We start from the raw sequence: 18,968 nt of genomic DNA on the forward strand, positions 1-18,968 counted from the left end.
GCGCTGCACACAGTGGTCCCCTGCAACCGCAGATTGCGGTGGTTCACGGACTCCCAGCCCAACTGCTTGTTCTGTGGCGCTGTGGAGTCCGTGGACCATGTGTATATTGGGTGTGGGCGTTTGCACTCCCTTTTTGACTTTCTTAAAAACCTCCTCCTCTGCTTTTGGTTGCACTTCAGTCCCACGCTCCTAATCTTCGGGCACCCGGCACAGAGGAGGGAGGGCAGGTCTGAAGACCTCCTCGTGGGTCTGCTCCTGGGCCTGGCCAAACTGGCCATAAACAGGTCCAGGCAGCAGGCTGTGGAGGGGGTCGTTAGGGCCGACTGCCTGCCCCTCTTCCGCGGTTACGTTAGAGCCCGGGTGTCCTTGGAGAAGGAGCACGCGGTGTCGACCAACACCCTGGAGTTGTTCAGGGAGAGGTGGGCGCCGCAGGGAGTGGAGTGCAGTATTTCCCCCTCCAACTCTATTTTGATTTAGATTAGATTACAGTGTGGAAACAGGCCCTTCGGCCCAACAAGTCCACACCGACCCGCTGAAGCGAAACCCACCCAAACCCCTACATTTACCCCTTACCTAACACTACGGGCAATTTAGCATGGCCAATTCACCTGACCCTGCACATCTTTTGGATCGTGGGAGGAAACCGGAGCACCCGGAGGAAACCCACGCAGACACGGGGAGAACGTGCAAACTCCACACAGTCAGTCGCCTGAGGCGGGAATTGAACCCGGGTCTCTGGCGCTGTGAGGCAGCAGTGCTAACCACTGTGCCACCGTCCCTGCCCTCCCCTTCACTGTTTGATCATACAGCATTGCCCTTTTTTGTGAAGGGCACTGCTTGTCACTGGCCACTCAGGTGTTTTCCTATCTTCCTGGTGGTGGAAATTGAATAAAGATTCGTGCACCTTGTGTCTCTCACTGTGTCTCACACCTGCACACACACACACCATGGGTGCTGGGGAAAAAATAAGCACTACCGCAGTTAGGCGGTAGTGTGGGGGTTAAGAAAAGAAAAAAAACAGAAAAAAAAGGAGAAAAAAAACAGAAGTGTCATTAAAGAAAAAATAAACAGGAATGTCAGGAGCTCCGTTCACTATGAGAGTTTGCTCGGAGGAAGCCAGGCCTGTATCAAGTACTGTGCAGGTGTAAATGAAGGGACTTGATGACAGGATAATAGCCTCCATGGAGTTATTTTAGTGGCAACGTGTTTTAAAAAAAAAACACTCCTAGTAAAATTTGCTTGCAACAGTTGTCTTTCAGGTGTGGTAACCATTTCAGGCTTCATGACGTTATTTGGGAAGCTTGACTCATTGGATGCTGTCATTGCCGTCTGGGCCCAGTATGTAGAAAGAATTTTTTTTTTCTTGGTAAATTACATTGGGGCAGATGAAAAGCAATGAGTAATTGACCTGATGGTTTGTGGACCTGCAGTTGTTTTGGTTATTAGGAGCCTATCTGGCCCTGAGGCATCAGACACTAAAATCGTTCAATAGTTGATGAATTTAGTTAAGAAATATTATGACTGCAAGCCTCCTCTAATTCTGAAATGTTGTCAGTTTTACTTGGCAGTTCGAGAACCAGTGGAATCTGTGTCTGTATTTTTGCCAAGGTTAAGAAAACTGGCAGAGGCATGTGACATTGGTTTAACCCTTAAAGAGATGCTGAGAGACTGTTTGCTATGTCAGATTAATAACGTAACCATGTAAAAGCACCTATTTGTTGAAGCCCAAATAGACTTCAAACAGACAGGACAACTGGCTTTGTCATTCGAAAATGTGACAAATGGAGCATTTGAGTTACAGGGAAGTAGACATCCTTGCTAGGCCGACCTGAGCTTGGGAAACATCACTTGAGTGAAGGCGATTACATAGCCTCAGTCAGGACATATCCTGAACAGAGGGACTCTAGGTCAGCAAAACCCCAAAACAAAGCCCAGCCTTGGCAAAACAGTTAATATTTCCTTCAGGATCTGAGATGGCAAGCCACTGTAGTTGCTGTTGGTACGTGGACTCGAGACTAGAAAATAGTCCCACTGGGCCTGAATTGATTAGATTAGATTACATTACATTACAGTGTGGAAACAGGCCCTTCGGCCCAACAAGTCCACACCGACCCACCGAAGCGCAACCCACCCATACCCCTAACCTAACACTACGGGCAATTTAGCATGGCCAATTCACCTGACCCTGCACATCTTTGGACTGTGGGAGGAAACCGGAGCACCCGGAGGAAAGCCACGCAGACACGGAGAGAACGTGCAAACTCCACACAGTCAGTCGCCTGAGGCGGGAATTGAACCCAGGTCTCTGGCGCAGTGATACAGCAGTGCTAACCACTGTGCCACCGTGCCGCCCACAAATTGAGTAAGAGAACTCATAGACCATATCCAGGAGAGTGCACACCCTGGAAAGCCCACTTACATCTGGCTTGGAATAGTTGAATTGTTTAGTAACATCTAAATCCAAACCAATCAAACAAGAGTCTGGTTAAATGGTCACCCTGTTCTAATGCAAGTTGATACTAATATGCTGTAACAGTGATCGCAGAACCAGTCTTTAACAAGATTCCCGTTGTACTCAAATCCTTAAGTTTGCTTAAGACCTTGACTGGACTGAAACCCTATACTGGCATCCTTCAAGCAGCTAGATATGAGCCATACATACCGGTAATTGCAGTTAGACAAGGATTCCCAGAAGTATGCTACAGTAAGGATTTGTACCAATTTGAGAGACTGCCATTTGGGGTATCATCAGTCCACTCCATTTTTCAGCGGATGATGGAGAACATTTCACAAGGTCTATGCCAGGTCACAATTTATCTAAATGACATGCTAATAACAGGTGAAGAGCACTGAATACCAGTGAAGAGCACTGAGAGAACTTGGGCATATTCCTAAAATGTACATCCAAGGAAGGCGTATGCCTTCAAAAGGAAAAGGCACCCCAAATGACCTACTTGAGTTAGAGTTGACAAGACCGGGTTACACCCATTGGAAGGTAAAGTAAGGGCAATCAAAGTTGCCCCGGCTCTCACATCTGTAGGAGCTTAGGTCTTTCCTTGGATTGGTAAATTATTACAGAAAGTTCATACGTAACCTAGCCTGTATCCTGGCATCCTTACATCTGCTTTTCAAAAAGAGTCAACCTTGGAAATGGTGACATGTGATGCTTCCCCATATGCTATCAAGGTAGTGTTAGCTCATAGATGGCTCAATGGAGAGAACTGCTCAAGATCATAGGAAAGTGGCTTGAAGTGTGTATAATTCAATGCAAGAAGTATACGAAATAAGGTAGGTGAACTTGCAGCGTGGGTTGGTACCTGGGATTTCGATGTTGTGGCTATTATGGAGACATGGGTAGAACAGGGACAGGATTGGCTGTTGCAGGTTCCAGGGTTTAAATGTTTTAGTAGGGTCAGAGGTGGGGGTAAAAGAGGGGGAGGTGTGGCATTGCTTGTCAAAGATAGTATTACAGCGGTGGAAAGGACGATGGATGAATACTCGCCATCTGAGGTAGTTTGGGTTGAGGTTAGGAATAGGAAAGGTGAGCTCACCCTGTTAGGAGTTTTCTACAGGCCTCCTAATACTCCTAGAGATTTAGAAGAAAGGATTGCTAGGATGATTCAGGAGAAGAGTGAAAGTAATAGGGTGGTTGTTATGGGGGACTTTAACTTTCCTGATATTGACTGGGAAAGCTATAGCTCGAGTTCGTTAGATGGGTCGGTGTTTGTCCAATGTGTGCAGGAGGGCTTCCTGACACAATATGTAGACAGGCCAACAAGAGGTGAGGCCATATTGGATTTGGTTCTGGGTAACGAACCAGGCCAGGTGTTAGAATTGGAGGGAGGTGAGCACTTTGGGGACAGTGACCACAGTTCGGTGACTTTTACTCGAGTGATGGAGAGGGATAAGTGTGCACTGCAGGGAAAGAGTTATAGCTGGGGGCAGGGAAATTATGATGCGGTGAGGCACGACCTCGGATGCGTGGCCTGGAAAAGTAGGCTTCAAGGCAAGGGCATAATTGATATGTGGAGCTTGTTCAAGGAGCAACTATTGAGTGTCCTTGATAATTATGTACCTGTCAGGCAGGGAGGAAAGGGTCATGTGAGGGAGCCGTGGTTTAATAAGGAATTGGAATCCCTTGTTAAATGGAAGAGGGCGGCCTATGTAAAGATGAGGCGTGAAGGTTCAATTGGGGTGATTGAGAGTTATAAGGTAGCCAGGAAGGATCTGAAGAGAGAGCTAAGAGCAGCAAGGAGGGGACATGAAAAGTCCTTAGTTGGTAGGATTAGGGAAAACCCTAAGGCTTTCTATAGGTATGTCAGGAATAAAAGAATGACTAGGGTAGGAATAGGTCCAGTCAAGGACAGTAGTGGGAAGTTGCGTGTGGAGGCTGTAGAGATTGGGGAGACACTGAATGAATACTTTTCGTCAGTATTCACTCAGGGACAGGACATTGTTGCCGATGTGAATACTGAGTCACAATTAATTAGAATGGACGGCTTTGAGGTATGTAGGGAAGAGGTTTTTTTTAGATTAGATTACTTTACAGTGTGGAAACAGACCCTTCGGCCCAACAAGTCCACACCGACCCGCTGAAGCGCAACCCACCCATACCCCTACATTTACCCCTTATCTAACACTACGGACAATTTAGCATGGCCAATTCACCTGACCCTGCACATCTTTGGACTGTGGGAGGAAACCGGAGCACCCGGAGGAAACCCACGCAGACACGGGGAGAATGTGCAAACTCCACACAGTCAGTCGCCTGAGGCGTGAATTGAACCCGGGTCTCTGGCGCTGTGAGGCAGCAGTGCTAACCACTGTGCCACCGTGCCGCCCACGGTGTTGGAAATTCTGGAAAGGGTGAAAATAGATAAGTCCCCTGGGCCTGATGGCATTTATCCTAGGATTCTCTGGGAAGCAAGGAAGGAGATTGCAGAGCCATTGGCCTGGATTTTTATGTCCTCGTTGTCTACAGGAATAGTGCCAGTAGACTGGAGGATAGCAAATGTGGTTCCCTTGTTCAAGAAGGGGAGTAGGGATAACCCTAGTAACTATAGGCCGGTGAGTCTCACTTCTGTTGTGGGCAAAATCTTAGAGAGAATTGTCAGGGATAGGATTTATGAACATCTGGATAGGAATAATGTGATCAAGGATAGTCAGCATGGTTTTGTGAAGGGCAGGTCGTGCCTCACAAACCTTATTGAATTCTTTGAGAAGGTGGCTAAGGAGGTAGACGAGGGTAAAGCGGTAGATGTGGTGTATATGGATTATTGTAAGGCGTTTGATAAGGTTCCCCATGGTAGGCTACTGCGGGTGAGTTGGAGGTTTGGATTAGGAAGTGGCTGGGTGGAAGAAAACAGAGGGTAGTAGTTGATGGTAAAGGTTCATCTTGGAGTGCAGTTACAAGCGGTGTTCCGCAAGGATCTGTTTTGGGACCATTGCTGTTTGTCATTTTTATAAATGACCTGGAGGAGGGGTTAGAAGGTTGGGTGAGCAAGTTTGCGGATGATACGAAAGTCGGTGGAGTTGTTGACAGTGAGGAAGGATGTGTCAGGTTACAGCGGGATATAGATAAGCTGCAGAGCTGGGCAGAAAGGTGGCAAATGGAGTTCAATGTAGCTAAGTGTGAGGTGATTCACTTTGGTAAGAGTAACAAAAAGACGGGGTACTGGGCTAATGGTCGGATACTTGGTAGTGTGGATGAGCAGAGGGATCTTGGTGTCCATGTACACAGATCTTTGAAAGTTGGCACCCAGATAAATAGTGCGGTGAAGAAGGCATATGGCGTACTGGCTTTTATTGGTAGAGGAATTGAGTTCCGGAGTCCTGAGATCATGTTGCAGTTGTAGAAGACTCTGGTGCGGCCGCATCTGGAGTATTGTGTGCAGTTTTGGTCGCCATATTATAGGAAGGATGTGGAGGCACTGGAACGGGTGCAGAGGAGGTTTACCAGGATGTTGCCTGGTATGGTAGGAAGATCGTATGAGGAAAGGCTGAGGCACTTGGGGCTGTTTTCATTGGAGAAAAGAAGGTTTAGGGGTGACTTGATAGAGGTGTATAAGATGATTAGGGGTTTAGATAGGGTTGACCGTGAGAACCTTTTTCCACGTATGGAGTCAGCTATTACGAGGGGGCATAGCTTTAAATTAAGGGGTGGTAGGTATAGGACAGATGTTAGGGGTGGATTCTTTACTCAGCGAGTCGTGAGTTCATGGAATGCCCTGCCAGTAGCAGTGGTGGACTCTCCCTCTTTATGGGCATTTAAACGGGAATTGGATAGGCATATGGAGGATAGTGGGCTAGTGTAGGTTAGGTGGGCTTGGATCAGCGCAACATCGAGGGCCAAAGGGCCTGTACTGCGCTGTATTCTTCTATGTTCTATATGCTTCCCGGACTTTGGCTGATACGGCATGCAAATATGCCTAGCTAGAGAAGGAAAGTTTGGCAGCTATCTTTGGTGTGAGAAAGTTCCACCAATAGATTAGATTTTTTAGATTACTTTACAGTGTGGGCACAGGCCCTTTGGCCCAACAAATCCACACCGACCCGCCGAAGCGCAAACCACCCATACCCCTTCCTCTACCCCTTACCTTACACTACGGACAATTTAGCATGACCAATTCATCTTTGGACTGTGGGAGGAAACCAGAGCACCCGGAGGAAACCCATGCAGACACGGGGAGAATGTGCAAACTCCACACAGTCGGTCGCCTGAGGCGGGAATTGAACCCGGGTCTCTGGCGCTGTGAGGCAGCAGTGCTAACCACTGTGCCACCATGCCACCTTTATGGATGTAAATTTTTAATAGTGCCACATCACAACCCCCTGTGAGGGCGACTCAAAGGCCATACGATAGCTTCGTGTCAAACTCAGCGGTAGGCTCTCATTCTCAGTGCGTCTAATCACAAGTTGGAACATCGTTCGGGCAGCCACGTAGCAAATGCAGATGTCTTGAGCTGCCTCTCACTTGCAGATACAACACCAGTGGTGCCGCCACTGGAAGAGTCCATTCTGGTTTTAAACTTTACTTGACCCAGCGAGACCAGATCACTGGAGAGGACAGCATTTTATTATGGGGAGCAAGAGTGATTGTCACAAGCAAAGGTCTACCACCAGATACTAGCTATACTCTACCAGGGTCATCCAAGGGTTTCCAAAATGAACATGTTGGTGAGAACGTAGGTGTGGTGGCCAGGATTGGATGCAAATATAGATGCTTTGGTAGGGCAATGCGGAGTGCGCCAAGGACAAAAAGTACAGCCAGCAGCTCCCCCATAATTCGTGGGAATGGCTGGGAAACCCTGGACTCAGTTACATGTTGACTTTCATGGTCACAATGTTCTTAGTCATCGTGGATGCCCACTCAAAGTAGTTGGACATGCTTTGAGTTCATTCATCAAACATGGGGACGATGATAGAAAAGCTGTGAGCATCATTTGCAATACGTGGGTTCCCAGAAGTGTTGGTCACAGACAACGAGCCATCATTTTCCAGCAGAGAATTCAAGTATTTCTTAAAGTTGAAAGGCATTTGGCATATAAGGACAAATCCATACCATCTATCATTTAACGATGTGGTGGAAACAGCAGACCGAATTTAAGGCAGGCTTAAAGAAACAGCTTAGTTTCACCCAACACAGACTGTCCCAGTTCCTTTCCGACGATCAGACTATCCCTCATGCTACTACAGGGATGGCTCCATCAAGATTGGTAATGGGGAGAAGACTCTGGACCAGGTTAAATCTGATTTTTATGGACCTGGAGAGGAGAATGAAACAGCATCAGGAATGCCAATGCTGGACACAGGACTCTGCTAAGTGGGACAGACTGTTTACTTCAGGGGACAAAGTTTGTTGTTGAAACTATGGGAATAGCCCTGCTTTTCACAGCAATCAGTGATAATGGAGCCAGCTACTTCTCATTTGAGACCAGAACCAAAGTTGTACTCTTAATCTGTAAAGGATCCTCAGCAGATGTTCTCCGGCTAGTCAAGGTCTTAAGCAAACTTAAGGGCTGGAGTCCAGAGCGAATTTTGATAAAGACTGGTTCTGCAATCACTAATACAGCTGCACTCGTGTCAACCTCCAATAGAACCACGTGACCATTTAACCAGATACTTAATTGGATTGGTTCTCATTTGGATGTTGATGAGCCAATGGGCTGAGAAGTGACAGATGGAGTTTAATTCAGATAAATGTGAGATGCTGCATTTTGGGAAAGCAAATCTTAGCAGGACTTATACACTTAATGGTAAGGTCCTGGGGAGTGTTGCTGAACAAAGAGACCTTGGAGTGCAGGTTCATAGCTCCTTGAAAGTGGAGTCGCAGGTGGATAGGATAGTGAAGGTGGCGTTTGGTATGCTTTCCTTTATTGGTCAGAGTATTGAGTACAGGAGTTGGGAGGTCATGTTGCGGCTGTACGGGACATTGGTTAGGCCACTGTTGGAATATTGCATGCAATTCTGGTCTCCTTCCTATCGGGAAAGCTGTTGTGAAACTTGAAAGGATTCAGAAAAGATTTATAAGGATGTTGCCAGGGTTGGAGGATTTGAGTAATAGGGAGAGGTTGAATAGGTTAGGGCTGTTTTCCCTGGAGCGTCAGAGGCTGAGGGGTGACCTTCTAGAAGTTTATAAAATTGTGAGGGGCATGGATAGGATAAATAGACAAAGTCTTTTCCCTGGGGTGGGGTAGTCCAGAACTAGAGGGCATAGGTTTAGGGTGAGAGGGGAAAGATATGAAAGAGACCCAAGAGGTAACTTTTTCACACAGAGGGTGGTGTGTGTATGGAATGAGCTGCCAGAGCAAATGGTGGAGGCTAGTACAATTGCAACATTTAAAAGGCATCTGGATGGGTACATGAATAGGAAGGGTTTGGAGGGATATGGGGCAGGTCGGACTAGATTGGGTTGGGGTATCTGTTCAGCATGGACAAGTTGGACGAAAGAGTCTGTTTGCATGGCGTACATCTCTATGATTCTATAAGCAATTTAACTGTTCCAAGCCAGATGGAGGTGGGCTTCACTGGGTGCGCACTCTCCTGAATACCAGCCTTTGAGTTCTCTTACTCAATTCAGGCCCAGTGGGATGATTTTCCAATCTCAGTTTGGCACACTGATAGCAACTACAATGGCATGTTTTGGTGTTTTGCTATGGGCTGATCGAGAGCCTTTCTGTTCAAGATATGTCCTGGCGTAAGGCTATGCAGTTGCCTTTACTCAAGGAATGGTGATGTGGTCCTGAACAAGAACATGAACCACATAGAAACTGCAAATTAGGAAACCGGCAGGAGCAAAACATATGTGGGCCCTCCAAACAGCTGGAAAGGCTATCGGAACCCATGCGTTCGCCTGCCCTGTCCAGCCTCGAAGAACCCTCGAGTCTGTACTACACGCAGCGCATGTCTCAGCCTCAATGCATTTACCACCTCATGAAGACAATGAATTTCTTTCAAGATGCTATGATCTGATACACAAAGCCCGTATCCAACACTGAATCGGAGGAACTGGACCCAGTGTGAAAAAAAACTCCAGGAGAGCTGCAAAAGCAAGAACAGGCCTACGTCCCTGATTTACGAGGTGGAGGGATGTAGTGATTTTAATGAGGTCAGCCAGGTCAATCATATAGAATATAAATTCCCTAACCGGGGCTGTTAATCTGGTCCACTCAGAGCCCTGGCTGACAGACAGAAATAAGAGTGTCAGATGTGCTGTTCACTTTGACAGCTCGCTCTGAGGAAGCGAGACCAGTGTCAAGTCCTATGTATATGTAAATAAAGGGTCACTTGATGGGATACTGGCCTCTGTGGAATTATTTTACTCGATGTAAGTTCAAAGCTGCTGGTTGACAAAGAACTCAGAAAAGTAGTAATACACATAGCCCGTGACCACTCCCTGCTTTCTAGCTCTGAAATTTGCAGCCTCCCTGTGAGTGCTCCTGACCTGCAGGCCCCTCCTTCCTACCCCAGAAATTGCATCCTCTCCCATGCTCACGCTGCAATCTGCAGTCCTGACTTACCAGAGTTCCAGTGTGAGAGGCACTAGTGACAGGCAGGAGCTACAGCAATCATTTACAAAAGATTTTCTCTGTTCCATGACTTATGCAGTTAAAATATTTTTAAATGAAAATATTAAAATTCAATATAATATGATTAAAATATTTTTAATTTTTAAAAGTTTGACTTAATTTGTTATTGTCACATGCACTTTGAAAGTTATTTCATTCAGCAGCATTTAGTATTTTAATTTGTACTTTCTTTCTGAGATCTATTTTCTCAAAAGGTTCGATGAAACGGAGCTCCAGCTTCTGTGTGTTCCCATAGGAATAAATGTTTCACTTAAAGTTGCAATTTTTAAGATTATAAATACAACTTGAAGAAAGAACTTACTGTTTATGAAAAGGAGCTGGTACAATTACAGTATTTAAAAGGATGGGAACATGAACAGGAAGGGTTTAGAGGGATATGGGCCAAATGCTGGCAAATGTGACTAGACTAATTTAAGATATCTGGTCAGCATGGATGAGTTGGACCGAAGGGTCTGTTTCTGTGCTGTATGACTCTAACAGGACTAATCTGTACAGTTATGGGGAAAGAAAAGCTAACATGGAGGAACAAATTGGATAGTTTTTTCCCAAATAGCTAAGAAGGAGATGACATGCCCTGTGACTCCTGTGCCGCAAAATTCCATAAGGGAGAAAGAACGATGTTCGTCAAAACAGGAGATAGTAGTAATGAGTCACCAGACAACAGAATCAAGGTCAAACATGGAATAGAAGGAGAATTCACAAACCTGATCTTATCAAATGACAGAGCAGACTTGATGAGTCAAATGGCCTTTTCTCATTCAAGTCAATTCAGGGGACATTATTGATTAGGTTCATACTTAGCCTTGCTTTCTCTTCTTTCAAAGTGACTATAATTTTAAGCTTTCGGCAAGTTAACTGGATCATCCATTCTGAGGAATGTGCGTATTCTTTTAGTGATAACATGATGCCTCCCACGTTTGTGATCACACTTGAATCGCTTATGTTTTCTGTAAATTTGCATTTCCATTGTGGAGAAAGGTAACCCCTCTCCAGTGTCATGAAAGGTCTCCAGTCTTAGATTTCCAACTAAACATATTGCCATCACACCAGTGTCTAACAGTCTGAACATTTTAATCTAATTTTACTTGAGATCTGGCTATGCTTTCTATGAATTTTTGCTTGAAGACTGTGGTTATTCAAAGGTCACTGAGTCAGAAATTATTTCCCAGCACTGAAGGAGGTCATTGGTTCTCCGAAGTAGCATGGCTAAGATATTTTCTAAACAACCTGTTCAGATGTTATTTTACACCTCTGGGGCAGATGGGACTTGAACCTACGCCTCCTGGTCCAAAAGTACTGCACCACAGAGGCCCCTTAAGTAGCATGATCTGACACATGGTTTAATTACTCAGCTGTCTGCAAATCAGACCATATAATTCAACTGCAAAATTACATATTGATAAGTAAAACTATGACAGTAATTTTTTTCAGACTGTACCCAATAGCCCAACAACCAATAAGAAGCATCCTTTTACCCTTTTAAGAAATCAAGGTATTGCCTGATCAAAGGATCAGAGCCACTCCCAACTCAATGAAATCCATGATCATTCCGATTACTCAACCAATACTATACGCTTTAAAAAAACAAAGTAGGAGCTCCTTTCTGAAGTGCGTCTGTGACCTCAACAAATCTCAACCATCCAACCTGATAAAAAAAATTTACATTAAATTAAATCTGCAATTAACTCATCATTTTGCTACAATAAACCCAAATCACTTTATGAGTTTAATAGCTAGAAATCTATTGATCTCTGTCTTAAACATATTTAGTGACCAAGTCTCCACAGCCTTTGGAGCAGAGAATTTCAAAGAATTCTACCCTCTGAGGAAAACAGTCCGGAATGCCCTGCCTCTTATTCGGAGACTGTAACTTAGTTCTAAAATTGCCAGCCAGGAGAAATATCCTTCGGCCCTCTCTGCACAGTCTCCAAAATATCCTTATAAGGCATTCCCATTACTTATTGTATTAATCTGGTGAACCTTCTTTGTCCTCCATTTATGGCAAGTGTATCCATGTTTCGTTAAACAAATATTGGACTCAGTATCTCTGATCTAATCTCACCAAAGCTACACAACTAAAAAGTTAGATATTTTTCTGTGTTCAAATCAAATAAAGGCCACATCCCATTTGCCTTTTTTAATTGTTTGCTGCACATTTACAATCATGCTAGCTTTTAGTGACTCATGAACAAGGACACTTGTGTCCCATGGAACAGTATTTCCCAATCTCTCACCATTTAAGAAACACTTTTTCTTTCTGCCAAAGTTTATAATTTTACATTTTTTCATATTATGTTCCACCTGCCATGTTCTTGAGCACTCACTTAGCCTCTCTAAGTTCACTTGAAGGCTCGTTGCATCCTCTTCAAAACTTAGTTTTGCATCTAGATTTGTGACATCAGCAAACTTGGAAATATAATATTCAGTCTCTAAATGTCAATCGTTGATCTAAATTGTGAATTGCTGGAGTCCAAGTACTGGTCACAGCATACCAACTGGAGAATGACCTCTCTCACAATCCACAACAGTGTTTTATCCCCAATCTCATGTGCTATAGCTTTGCTTATAACCTCCTGCCCAAGACCTGAACAGTCTTCTAAAAATCCAAAGACATAACATTCTCTGAATGCACCTCATCTAGACTGTTACAACATCAGAAAACCATTCACAGATTTAACAAAGAGTTGATCGGTACTTCCCCATTTTCTGTCTTCCTTCTTTCTTAAATAGTTGGGTTACATTTACTATCTTCCAATCTGCAGCAACTATGCTAAACCCATAAATTTTAAAAGATGACCACCAAAACCTCCATTATCTCTCCAGCAACCACTTCCAATGTACCCTGTGATGTAGCTCATCAGATCCAGATTTATCAAATTTCAGTTTCATTAAATTTCTCCAGTACTACCACTTTTATTAATTTCTTTCAGTTCCCCATTCTCTCTAGAATTCCTGAGAGGAGTTTTCTATCTTCCTCTGTGAAAACAAAATATCCATTTAATTATTTTCTGCCATTTCCTCATTCCCCAGCATGAATACTCCTGTGTCAGCTTGCAATGGGAAGAGATGACATTGGATTTGAAACATGAATGGTTTCTCTCTCCACAGAAGCACCAGACCTGTTCGGTTTCTACAGTATTTATTTATTTCAGATGTCTAGTATCTGCAGTTGCTTTATTTTCTTACATATCTTGCCCTTTTTAGTTATGTATTGAAGCTTTTAAAGTTTTTTAAATATTTCTCACCAGTTTACTTTCATATTCTGTTTTCTTCATCAATTTCTAAGCGCTCCTTTGCAGAATTTTAAAATACTAACAATCCTCAGGCTTACAACATTGCTGGTATCTTTATAACCTTTTCCTTTGATCTAATAAATCTTTATCTTATAAAATGCTCGAGATCTCAGCATTTCTAGCAGCATCAGGAGACAGAGAAACAGAAGTCTGAAATTACTCATGTTCAGAATTTAAAAAGGCTGTAAAAAATCATGTTGTTTAGGAGTGAGTGGAGCAGATGTAAGGGTGTCCAGAATTAAAGATAAAATGTGTGCACATGGTAGTAAATGAGAGATTGAGATAGAAGATGGGTAAAAATTTTAAGTATGAAAAGAAGAAAGTGGGCCTTGCCAACCAAACAAACACAAACTAGGTATGAGTTGGGAAAGAAACAAAATCAAGGATACGCGTTGAGTTCTGAAGTTATTATACGCAGTGTTGAGAGCTCCAGGTCTTAAGGTGCATAAAACAAGATGTTGTTTCTCCACCTTATGTTGATCTTGGTTGGAATAATATAGCAGGCCCTGGACAGCAATATTGGCATGTGAGCAAACAAATGACATTCTTTTAAATGTATATACTGGTGGGGTGAACAAAGGGAGCTCGATCATTGTTATCCCAAGGACTGGAGTGCAGAGTTGAAACTTTATTGCTGGAACAGCACAGCAGGTCAGGCAGCATCCAGGGAACAGGAGATTCGATGTTTCGGGCACAGGCCCTTCTTCAGGAATGAGCAGAGAGTGTTCAGCAGGAGAAGATAAAAGGTAGGGAGGAGGGACTTGGAGGAGGGGCGTTGGAAATGTGATAGGTGGAAAGAGGTCAAGGTGAGGGTGATAGGTCGGAGTAGGATGGAGCTCTTTCCAGGTGGGGGACTGTTCATGCCTCTTTTCAAGGAAGCAGCGGAGAGTGTTCAGACCATCCTGATTGTAGAGATATTGCACAACCATTGTGAAGTCAAGGGAGCTTAGGCTGGGGAAAGTGGAAATTGTGGAACATAAATCATCAGAAGAATCACGAATGTAAGTGGGAAGAGACCGAAGGAGGAAAATTACTGAAGTCCACAGAGATCACGTCCACTGCTCTGCCTTCATCATTCCTCTTTGTTACGTCTTTAAAGAATTCAAACAGACTTGTCAGATATCACCACTCCTTGACGAAGCAGTGCTGATTCCACCTTATTTTCCAAGTACTCTACAATCTCATCTTTAATAATGGGCTCTAAAATCTTACCAAGGACTGAGGTCAGGTAACTCATCTGCAGTTCCTGTCTTCTGCCTCCCTCCCTTCTTAAATGTTATATTAGCCACCTTCCCGTCCTCTGGTACCCTCTCTGACTCCAACGATTCCCAAAATATCACCAATGCCCCTACAACCTTCTCAATCTCTTTCAGATTTCTGGGGTGTAGTCCATCTTATCTGAGAGATTTCACTACCTTCAGACCTTTCAGCTTCCCCAGTACCACCTTCTTAGTGACAACCACCAGATTGGGCAGAGCAGTCCTGTTTGTCAATTTTGAGAAGGAGGTTGAAGCAACCTCTGCAGGTTTGGAAAGATGTGAAGCTGTGGAGGGGAGATCTCCAGAGGAAATTAGATCAGTGATCGGGCCTGGAAACAACAGCTTGTTGTTCAGTGGAGGGGCCAGGGTCCAGGCAGTGAAAGGAGGACATGTCTAAGAGTTAGTACTCAGCCCCTGCAAATAACAAGCAACAACAGCACCAATATTATCAGCAGATTTGATAATAAGGTTGGGTGTGACATGACAGCAAGTTCAGTGGGAGACAGGTTAGAGTGAATGAGGAGAACAGGAAAATTAAGGCAACAAATATCACAGACAGATCTCGGTGAAGAGATCTTCTCTTGCGAGCCATGAATGCAAATTTGTTGTAGACTATGCACTACCTCTTTAAATGCTAGTCATTGCCTGTCTTCTGTCGCATCTTTCAATGCAGTTTCCTAATCTATTCCAGCCAACATTCCCTTCTGTAGAAGACGCTGGTTTCAGATTCAATGATATCATTTCCAATCTTAATGTAAAATTCTCATTTTTCATAACTCTTCCCTAGATCATCCTCCACAACTCTATTAAATAATTAGCCTTTTCTCAGTGGACAATATCTGAGTAAAATAGTCTGTTCTCAAGTTGGTTTTCTAGAACAGCATGTTGAAGAACCACTTTATCAAATATTCAGGAATTCATCCTACATAGCATTAGACTTATCCAGGAGAAAGTGAGGACTGCAGATGCTGGGGATCAGAACTTAAAAATGTGTTGCTGGAAAAGCGCAGCAGGTCAGGCAGCAAAGGAGCAGGAGAATCGACGTTTCGGGCATAAGCCCTTCTTCAGGCTTCCTGAACATCGATTCTCCTGCTCCTTTGATGCTGCCTGACCTGCTACGCTTTTCCAGCAACACATTTTTAGACTTACCCAGTCAATCATGATGGTTGCATTAACCTTGTTACATGCACCTCCAATTTCCTGATTTATACCTTGTCATATGTAGTCAGAGGAGGAAGTGAGGACTGCAGATCCTGGAGATCAGAGCTGAAAAATGTATTGCTGGAAAAGCGCAGCAGATCAGGCAGCATCAAAGGAGCAGGAGAATCGACGTTTTGGGCATAAGCCCTTCTTCAGGAATGAGGAGGGTGTGCCAAGCAGGCGAAGATAAAAGATAGGGAGGAGGGACTTGGCAGAGGGGCGTTGGGAATGCGATAGGTGGAAGGAGGTTAAGGTGAGGGTGATAGGCTGGAGAGGGGGTGGGGGCAGAGAGGTCAGGAAGGAGATTGCAGGTCAAGAAGGCGGTGCTGAGTCCAAGGGTTGGGACTGAGAAAAGGGGGGGGGGAATGAGGAAGGTGGAGAAATTGTTAGGAGGCCTATAAACAACTTCTACCAATGTTTGCTGTCTCTCAGCTTCATATAATGATATTCTGGCATATCTATGTTATCCTGGTAGCTACAGCAGGATGTCTCCATGATTTATTCTGATGCCTCCTTGATAAAAAGGTACCAACTAGCAGGAACAAAAACAAACAACCGAGACCAACAATTTCCAGGTTCAATCCACAATCTTTCCTAAATCTGGACAGCAGTTCAGGGACCACAAATACAACAGGACACCTGGAAGCCACAGAATCATCCAGATCAATACCAATGGTGTCACACAGCGAATTCATATTTGACTATCATTAGGGCCTGTTTCATGGGAGCTCTTTCATTGTATGCGGAGCATGAATGTAATACAACTTTGCAGTATTTTTCCACAGCAATCAGCAAATGAATAGAAACTAGGACTGGAGACGAAGGATCACCATAGCATATCACAATACATCAGTATGTCAAATTTTCCATAAATAGAAAAAGAGTAATTTGGGTTCATACATAAAAGAATCCCTCAGAAATGATCACAAACACTCAGTACTCAATTCAAAAAATTATGATTGCTATGCCAACAACTTCCTTTGACATAGCACCTTTAACAGGGTAAAACTATCCCCAATATTTTTCACAAGAATTTTACTCAACATTTCACAACATAGGAGGTCTGCCTACGCCATAGCTTTAGCTCCTGTGGGATCGTCGTGCATACATTTGTCACTTTGAGACTTGACCATTCCAAGTCACTCCTGGATGGCATGTCATTTTGCATGCTCCACAAACAAGCTCCTTCAAAGCGTTGTTCTTGGTTTCTGAACTCACCAACTGCTTGTTGGCCCAGATTAGTGACTGGTCCTTGATTTTGAAATTCTCCTTTGTGTTTTCAAATCTGTCCATCTTTGTTACTTCCTATTCCTGTTAGGTCCACGAGTACTACAATTCTCCATTCCTACATTCTGTTATCATGTATATGGGTGATTTTAACCACTCCATCTTTAGAAGCCATGCTTTCACTTTCTTCAAGGTTAATCTCCTGATTTCTCTTCTAAATCTCTCCACTTTTCTTCCTTGTTCTTTAAGGTACTTATTAACATCCACCCTGTTGATCAACATTTTGTTGATCAATCTTCATATCTCCTATGTTGTGAAATGTTTAGTAAAATTATTGTGAAAAATATTGGGGATAGTTTTACCCTGTTAAAGGTGTTATGTCAAAGGAAGTTGTTGGCATAGCAATCATAATCTTGTACTCCTCATAGTCCAGGTACATCTTATGGACCAAGTCCAGGTCAATGGGACAAGTGCAGTTTGCTGTTTGCATAGATTTAGTGGGGTGAAGGGCTTGTTTCATTGGATCAGCAAAATGTTCAACCATTTTCTTCTCCACAATCCGCTTACTGGAACACCCATTCTCTAATCAGCCACACTCTTATCTGCTTACCTTGCATTCCATCCCCACTGACAAGCCCCTTAAGTTCCTCCATCATCTCCAAATCCCCTCTGAAGCCCCATTCGCCCCGACACCAGATCTCCTTGCAAACCCCCATTCGCCCCAAAGCGGATCACCTGCCAGCCCCAAATCTCCGCCTTCACTGGATTTCACTATCAGATCCCTCTCTGGAACTCTCGCACCTAAACCCCGCCAACACACACACACGATCCCCGCAGGGAATCCCTGCACTCTCCGACCATGACACTTGGAACCCCTTGTGCACCCAACGGTCAGAGCAGGACTAATCCACCTTCTGCTGCCGGCGGGGATTCAGGAAATAGTCGAGGCGGCCAGTGTTTGTCCAGGCCCCGAGGGGGATGGGGGCCCGGGCTGACAGCCGGGGCTGCCGTGATCGGCGCAGTGTCCTGGGACTGGGCTCGAGGTGGCTGTGAGCGCCCATCTAGGGGGGGGGGGGGTCCGTCTCCCTCCAATCTGCCCCGCAGCCCCCACCACCCCCCCGGGCCGACCAGGAGGTGCAGTGATCCAGCCCGGGCCGGACCGTACCAACGGCGTCAGGCGGGCGGGGAGCGAGGGGGGGGCTAAGGCGAGCCGGGCCCAGCAAGGAGCATCGGGCCGATGGGAGAACAGGATGGGGACAGAGGCAGGCGGTCTCCCCCGCTCTCCCCAGCCTCAGAAGGCCAGGTCCACCCGCTGCCGCCTCCCCTTCCCACAGTCTCCCCCCACCCCCCCAGACCGCGGGCGGGGATGGGCCGCAATCGCCGCCATTTTGGGAGCGACTAAAGGGCCGGAGAATACGGGAAGCAGGGAGAGAGGGAGCGGGCGAAGCGGCCGAGGACAGCGGATCCCCGGACAGCCGACTACACTTACCGCAGAAGGAACCATCCGGGGACACACTAACAAGCCCGACCTGAGTCTCCCAACCACGGCTCCGTCGGTAAATAGCGGCCGGTGCTCACCTCAGAACGGAGAATGGAGCAGCGCCGCCCGCATTAGCATAAAGAGGCCCGCCCGCGCGAGGCTGTCATTGGCTCAGGATGGAGACGGGGGGAGAGAGACAGAGGCAGATAGGGGGGGGGGAGGAGAGGAGAGAGAGAGAGAGAGAGAGATAGGGATAGGGATAGGGGGAGAGAGAGAGAGAGAGAGAGACAGACACAGACACAGACAGGGAGAGAGAGACAGGGACAGACACAGACAGGGAGAGAGAGACAGGGACAGACACAGACAGGGAGAGAGAGAGAGATAGGGACAGACAGGGGGAGAGAGAGACAGGGAGAGGGAG

At 45.3% G+C, this 18,968-nt stretch overlaps 1 protein-coding gene across 9 annotated transcripts in view; it reads right to left on the minus strand.

The window, feature by feature from the left end:
- Positions 1-18,672, minus strand: part of prdm10 (PR domain containing 10) — a 241,471-nt gene extending 222,799 nt beyond the window's left edge. For 4 of the 9 annotated variants that reach the window (XM_087976537.1, XM_087976536.1, XM_087976538.1 and 1 more), the window contains exon 1: positions 18,557-18,672. The gene's annotated coding sequence lies outside the window, so the exon portion shown is untranslated. The remainder of the gene's footprint in view (positions 1-18,556) is intronic. The other 5 variants (XM_087976534.1, XM_087976527.1, XM_087976530.1 and 2 more) reach the window with 3 other exon arrangements.
- Between the last annotated feature and the right edge of the window lie 296 nt (positions 18,673-18,968).

Source organism: Chiloscyllium plagiosum, unplaced genomic scaffold (genome assembly GCF_037043375.1).
Source record: "Chiloscyllium plagiosum isolate Xiang-an unplaced genomic scaffold, Cpla_swu_hap1 HiC_scaffold_29, whole genome shotgun sequence".
NCBI lineage: Eukaryota > Metazoa > Chordata > Chondrichthyes > Orectolobiformes > Hemiscylliidae > Chiloscyllium > Chiloscyllium plagiosum.